Source organism: Cicer arietinum, chromosome 4, assembly GCF_000331145.2.
Source record: "Cicer arietinum cultivar CDC Frontier isolate Library 1 chromosome 4, Cicar.CDCFrontier_v2.0, whole genome shotgun sequence".
NCBI classification, from domain to species: domain Eukaryota; kingdom Viridiplantae; phylum Streptophyta; class Magnoliopsida; order Fabales; family Fabaceae; genus Cicer; species Cicer arietinum.
The window spans coordinates 37,726,141-37,733,691 of NC_021163.2; the positions used below are offsets into that span (position 1 = coordinate 37,726,141).

A 7,551-nucleotide genomic window follows, 5' to 3' on the forward strand; every position below is an offset into this window, starting at 1 on the left:
ACCAAAAGAAAAACAAGTGATAAAAACAAGGACAAGACAACACAAAACAAGACTGAAGATCCATATCATCACTAATACAATAACCGCATGAACAAGAAAATACTTCATGAAAACATAGATAAACCCAAAGAAACACACAAACAAAAACAAAACAAAATTATTTCCTAGACACACAAAGACATAAGATATGATAGACAAGCTCATTTATGAGGTTCTTATATATTCGTGAGTTTGACTAGATGGTGAGATATTTAAATATCAAATAATATCATTTTTTATACAGACTTCTCTAGTGGAGGAATCGGATGATGATCTTCCATGAAAGTGTTTTGGTCCTTTACTTCATTGAAGATAATCTTGCTTCATAATCATTACAAATATATTATCTATGAATCATACCAGATGAATATATTTTTCCCATCAAAGGAATAAACTTCCAGTTTACTCTAACACTATACTCGTGTTGCTTCTTTCCAAAAGATAGGTGATTAGATGATTGGTTTTGATTGATCTACCCAATTGAAGCACAATTAGCTAATGCAAAGAGACGAAATTGTCATAAGAAATAGTTGATTTACTAATGCATTTTATCTATTGTCAGATAGAAATATCAATCTTTAATAATAAGTTTTTGTCAATCCATGTTTTGAAAGAGTTAAAAAATATGAATTTCAAAAGAAGTTGAAAATATGATTGAACAAAAAAAAAAAAAAAAAAACAACACTAATTCATACCATAACATTGATATTTTCAATAGTAAGTGATATTTACTCTTACACGGTAAAATGCTAAATCAAGAGATCGAGTTCTAATATTAATTGAAGGTGCTGGAAAACACAAGAAATTTGGAGTTTGAATTGTGTTTTTTAAACAAAAAGATATGGTCTTTATCAAAAATATTCAACTTAAGATTATAAAACAGTTTAAATAAAATAAAGTTAAATCATAAAGAACTTAGATTACATGTAGCGGAATGATAGAGAAGAGACACAAATAATTTTATACTAGTTCACAATAAACTATTTTTACATTTAGTTATCCCATTATAGAGATATTTTGCATTAGTACACCCAATGACTTAATCCATTATTTAAACAATAGCGTACAAATATTATTTGCTCTGCGTCTTTAGGCTTTGAGTATTTTTCTCACGCCTCTCCAACTATCATCATTAGAAGCATTTCTAGTCTTTCTCAACTTTCTAGAAAATTGTTGTAGAGGTTCATAAGTATTCTTACACCTCTTCAACTACCTCTTATGGAAGAAATAGTTGTAGCCACTATCGGGTCAATTTACATCAGTTCTAGTTTGTGTCTAAATTGATACAAAGTCTATTTCTAATATTCTAACTCTCATTGAGAGAATATTAAATTTCAAATCCTATTTCAGTTCAAGTGTATCAAACAAATTGATTGATTTACTTCCATTCTAATAGCTCTCTACTAATATGATTTTTCATTCATTCTTTTTTTTATGTGTTCTAGAATTTTTTATAGAAAATCTTCTTAGCACATTGCATATTTCATTGTCTCCTCTCATTTTTCATGTTGAGAGATGTCTCTAATAAATATTGAGGAGTATATCCTTGATGATATTACCGTTGTAGATCTTGAATTTGCATTTAAAGCATATCAATCTTTAAGATATATCCATATATATCTTCATAATTTATTCAACACATTTTCATTTAATAAGACATGTATTAGAGGATGACACTTTTAGAGAATGTCATTACACTTCTTCAGTCAAATGATAAGTCATCTATGATGAGTAGAGTATGTTGTGATGTTGATTTCTTCATGGTTCTGGGCTCAGATGATTGACTTAAGAAAATTGGTTTTTTTTTTTTATCAATATGTTGACTTTATTAGAGTGTTGACTTGAAGTGTGGATCAAATGATAACCTAATTTGAAAGATTTGTCAAAAGCAAAATAATTAGAGTGAGCTTCTATAATCAGATTATCAGAGGCACGCCAAGAGCACATTGATTAATGTCGGACCTAGCTTTAACAGGATCTTCAAAGTTAAATGCATTTGCCTTGAATAATCAATTATCTTTCTTAGTTCATTAGAGGTTTAACTTTTCCCAAAATATTGACTATAATAGAGACTTCATTCAGAGCTTTCTTCTTTGTTTTGAGTTAAAGAGTCAATGCATGTCTCAACTTTTAATTAACTTTAGTCAGAGGCAGACGATCATTATAGCGTTATTTTCTTTTGTGATCAGATGATCAATCGTTGAGTTATATTTCTTTTGTATTTGATGCTTTGACTCAAACTATAGATTATCGTATGTTGTTGTAATGTTCCTTATTGCTATATCACCACTTACTCTATTAGTAAACATAATTGTTTGTTTATTCGATGATAATATTCTTCAAGGTTAAAAACACTTCGTTTATTATCTCTAACTTACTCTTAATTTATGCTATCTTAAAATAGATAGTCATTAGTATAAATATTTATCTTCTAACATGACCAACACACTTAGCAAATAGTAAAGTGATAATTGTTCTTAATGATTTTGTTATAATAAAAAATTATCAATATGAGTATTGTGGTTAAAAACCACTTTTGCACTAATAAAAATTGATGGTACAAACAATGTTCAAGGTAATATGAGTCGTCGTGTTGTTAACTCTTATGTGGAACTAGGAGGTACCATTGTTATTCAAGAGCTTTCTCCTTCTAAAGAAAAAATTATATGACTTGTGATGAAGCTTTTGATTGGAATTCAGTTGATTTTGAGGAAGCATAAACCATTTCAGAGATACTTAAGGAATTTGAGGTACATGATACACAAGGTCTTAAAAATGTAATTCGAGAAACCTTTAATTCTAGCTTATCCAATTCAATTAAGACATGTTATCTACGAGAGGATCATCAATATCTAGACATGTATATTGTTGGTTCTTGGAGTAATACAATGATAGAGGAGAACAATGTTGAAGACTATTAAATTTCTTTTGTACGAAAAGTCAATTTAAATGTTATTGTTACTAATGATAATTTACATCCCAAAATTACTTATGACTTGGAGATATTGCGGGATTTAAAAAAAAAATTGAGATGCTAGCGAAACACAGTGTAGGAAATATACTAATGATGAAGAGAAGCCAGTAGCTTTGCAGAATTGTTTGGAAAAAAAATGCAGAACGAAAATTATATTATATGCAGAATGAAAATATGCAAATCGTTCGAGAGAATTTGAGTTCGAATCTTAACTGCAACAATTTTTTACTAGACTTTACTTATAACCTTTTTCTCTTTAGACACTTTTATTTATTTATTTTATTGAGTTAGATTTATGTTCCCATTTTTTGTTTTCATTTTCATTTTAATAAAATTTTACCTTAAAAAAACAGTTAGGAAATCTTGTGTATATTTAATATACTTTGTCCTTGCAGAAAATGACAAGTTACAAGCACAAAATTGAGAGTTTCGATTTCTAGAGTCTTTTGGTCTTTTCTCGTTCTCTCCGTCAATTTTCCGTGTTCTTTCTTTTCTTTCTCCCTTTTCTTACTTTCATGCTATTTCGAACTTTTTTTTCACTCAATTTTACTCTATAATAATGTAATATATCCCAATATAATATATCCTATGCGTTTCGCAATAAGTTTCATTTAAAATTTTTAAATGCATATTAAAAAATATAATAATTAAAAAAATAAAATTTATTTTATCTAACTATTTATTTTAATTATTAGTGAATTTTTCATTATGATTAATGTAAAAAATAATAATATTTTTTAAGTTGTGCACGTATTAATTATTGAATAGTAGTATAAAAAAAAATAGTTAAAATTAAAAATAAAATTCATTTTAACACAATATTTTTTTTTTGGTAAAGTAACACCCGTTGTAAGATGTTGGTAGTAATCAATACTACCGTTGAGTTATAACTTGTAGTTTGGTTAACAAAAATTAAAATATTTAGTCTATAAATAAAATTGATAGAATATTTATTGTGATCTAAATCAAATTCTAAAATGAAAAAAAATAAGATATTGACTAAAATAAAATAGTAATTTTTTTTAATATTAACAACAATATTTTATTATAAATTTATTTAAATTCTACCTTTCGTATTTTTTAAAATACAAAATATTTTAATTAAATATATCAATAATTATATTTTTTTATATTTATGATATCGTTTACTTGTGATCCAACTTAAACATTTGTTTTTTAAATCTAAATATACACAAAAAAGTAATTTTTAAAAAATTTAAAGCTCTTGTTTTACTAGTTTGGCCCGATCCTATCTATAAAAGACCAAATACCCTTGACTAAGTTATAACTCAATTTTTCTTTTTTAAATGACCATATAAATAAGTCCTTGATAATCACCATTTCTCCTTCATACTCCTTGAGCATATAAAAATTGTTACTTAAAAAGAGAAATTATAACAAGTGTCCCTGAGGCATTTATTAAATATTTAAATATAGAAATTTTATAGTAAAAAATATATTAAAAATTGTGTATTCAACTTTTAAAATGTTAAAATTTATTCTTTTTATATTTAAATTATATAAATTCTATTTATTTATTTATAAGCAAATAGTATTAATGATGAGTTTGTTGTGGGTGATATTAAAACAATCTTACCTTCTGGTTTGATGTCACAACTGAAACCATTTAATTAATTCTTCATGAATGAATGTGACAAGCTGGTCTCTAAATCCTCCGAAATCCAACAAATTAATTCTTGCTTTGAAATATGAACAAAAGAAGAATGTATTAGTATTAATTAAGATAATCAAGATCAAACAACCCGTATTAACATTAGTTTAAGATGTAAAAATTTCATCGGATTCAATTGCGTATCTTAAATTTGTATTATTAAATTTGTTGATAATTTAAATGTTTTACTTATTTATTATTGAAGAGAAAGATTTACTTTATGATTTTATTGTAGCCTTTATTATATTATAAAGAACGAAAAAAAGTATAATACACTTAAAAACAAGTTTGTAAAAAAAAAAGTAGTTAAAAAATTGAAATGAATCTTACAAAAGTTAAAATTGAAAAATTTGAAGAGAGTTATATATTTAAGAATGGATACAGTACTAATATATTAATAATTTATATTCCTTTTTATTAATTAATTAATATGAACCAAATTTCTTAAATAAAAGATAATGCCTAAATTGCATTTGAAAATATCGGAGAAATTATCCAAAATCAATTAAAACCTACTAGGTGTACTCCTCAACTAATTATGTCAAAGTTAAAATTTTAAAAAATAAAATCAAATAAAATACATATGACTGATTTTAACTCACTGTGAATATCTTAAACCAAAATTTTCCAAATAAAAATGTAAACATTAGGAAACCTTTTGCGGTGGAGTTCTCTATTCAATATTGGCCTGGTGACTGAGTGACTGGCGACTGACTGATTGTTGGCTAGCTAGTCTGCTGACTACTAGCTGGCCAGCCAGCCTGCTGATTATTAATTCTTTTACATGGCGAATTCTAGGAAGAGTATGCAATTACAACAAAAATCAAAATGAAAAAAAAAAAAGAGAAACATAATATAAGATAAACTACTTATATTTCAAGTATCTGCTAAAATATATAAATAAATAATAAATATTACAATAACTACATGTTATTTTTCAGTGTACATCCAAAATAAAAAAGAAATATTATATACCATAATTTTAAATTGTAGCTGCGCTTACAAAAACCTCAAAATTCGCAATTTAAAACCACGCTATAAACTATATCCAAGTGAGGGAACCATCATCATCATGTTTGGGGAACATTTAAGAAAGCCTCGACAACGAGAAGAGACAATATAAAAATGGGGAGGAACATGAGTATTGTTGGAGGAGGAGGAAGCGGTGGCAACATTAGTGGGAGACCAAGAAGTGCTATGCTCAGCACCACCATCAATACCAGTGATTTATACCCGAAAATATTTATCATATATAAATGCATGTGAGCCACTTATATTCAACTTGTAGTGATTTTACAATATGCTTATCGATCTACCAAAGTCACATGTACGCAAATCCAGCTCTCGATTTCCACCTTCTATTGTATAGGATCAAATTAAACCCTATTTTGGTTAATAAACTTTTGAAGAAACAAATTAATTAATGGATGGGATTTTGTGGACTTACACGAGAGAGAGTAGCAATCACAGTCGTTAGAAGTCTCCGTCCAAAGTCACACAATTAATAACTTGAGACAGTGCCTATCACTTTACAGTCCTTCTTTTTCCTCTAATATACCACTGTCCCGATTCAACCAAACCACTTAGGCCCACAGCAATCTCCGTAGAGTACTAAAAGTTTAACTTTGTAACATAAAGAAACTAAGTTTAAATCTTGTAATATATCTCCATTTTTTAGAATCTTAATTGTGAAATTCTAACCCAAAAATATAATTGATTTTTTTTTAAAACAGATAAAAAAATTGATTCCGATGATTTTTTATTTTAAAAGTTTTCACATTTATTTTTCATAAATTCCTTCATTTAAATTTTTTAAAATAATAGAATTTTTAAAATCAAGTTTTTACCATCTTTAATATAACAATGACTATATTTATGTGAAACAATTTTAGCATTAGCATTATGAAAAATCACCACACAATGAGTAGATTAGACCCTCTTACAAGGTGCAACAAGGTGCAACCTTCCATAGAGGTGAGGTCTGATAAGCCTCCGTTTTCCAAAGAAAAGAGTACAAGAGACATTAAAATGTTAGAACTAAGTTGATTTAAAGAATAATATCTTTTAATTTTTGTTTTAATGATAACAAAGTGTATGTGAGAACAATTTATAACGTATTTTCTAAGTGTCCAGATCCTTTAATAAAATATTTTGAACATGTTTGTCTGAACGAATACACTATTTACTATTCATTTGCTGAGAACAATATATTTCCTCTTATCATCTACAACAATATTTTTTTACTTCTCTCACACTCTTTAATGGACTGAGTGATTTCTTCTTAAATAAAAATAAGAAGTGCCCATTGAGAATATTACCTTTAGAAATCTTCAATCACTATTTAAGGAAGATCGGTTTTTAATATGGATCCATATATATCTTTATGAACAATTTTGCATATCTTCGTATGAAGACGAGGAAGTAAAGGATATTATGATTAGATCATGTCTTATTTAATTTTAGACAAGTAGCAAATTCAGGATGTTCATCAGAGGATGCGTAAAACTTTGTTTTCTCGGAGCAATGAATTTATCAGATCATTGACTTTCATAAGAGCTTTGACTTCTTCAAAACATTGACTTTTATCGGACGATACATAATAATTCAGAGTCAAACGATTAAACGCTAGATGTAATTAGAGGTAGATGCAATCACTTGCTTGTTAGGCATATCACAGGTAGAAAACATATGCTTGTTGAATTCATCAAATACAGACGATCAGATGCAGATTGTAGTCATTGGAGGCAGACGATTCAAAACATATTTGCATTCATCAAAGTTAACTGGAATAGAATATATCTGTAGTCATCAAAGGCAACTGAACCAAGGCATTGTTTGCATTTATAGTGGCAACTAAGACCACAAC

General features: G+C 27.4%; 1 long non-coding RNA gene across 1 annotated transcript; it reads right to left on the minus strand.

The window, feature by feature from the left end:
- Positions 1-5,541: 5,541 nt before the first annotated feature.
- Positions 5,542-6,269, minus strand: LOC113786335 (uncharacterized). The gene is made up of 2 exons (XR_003472614.2): positions 6,133-6,269; positions 5,542-6,043 (listed from the first exon to the last, which is right to left on the minus strand). It is a non-coding gene; the product is annotated as an uncharacterized lncRNA (long non-coding RNA).
- Positions 6,270-7,551: the final 1,282 nt, after the last annotated feature.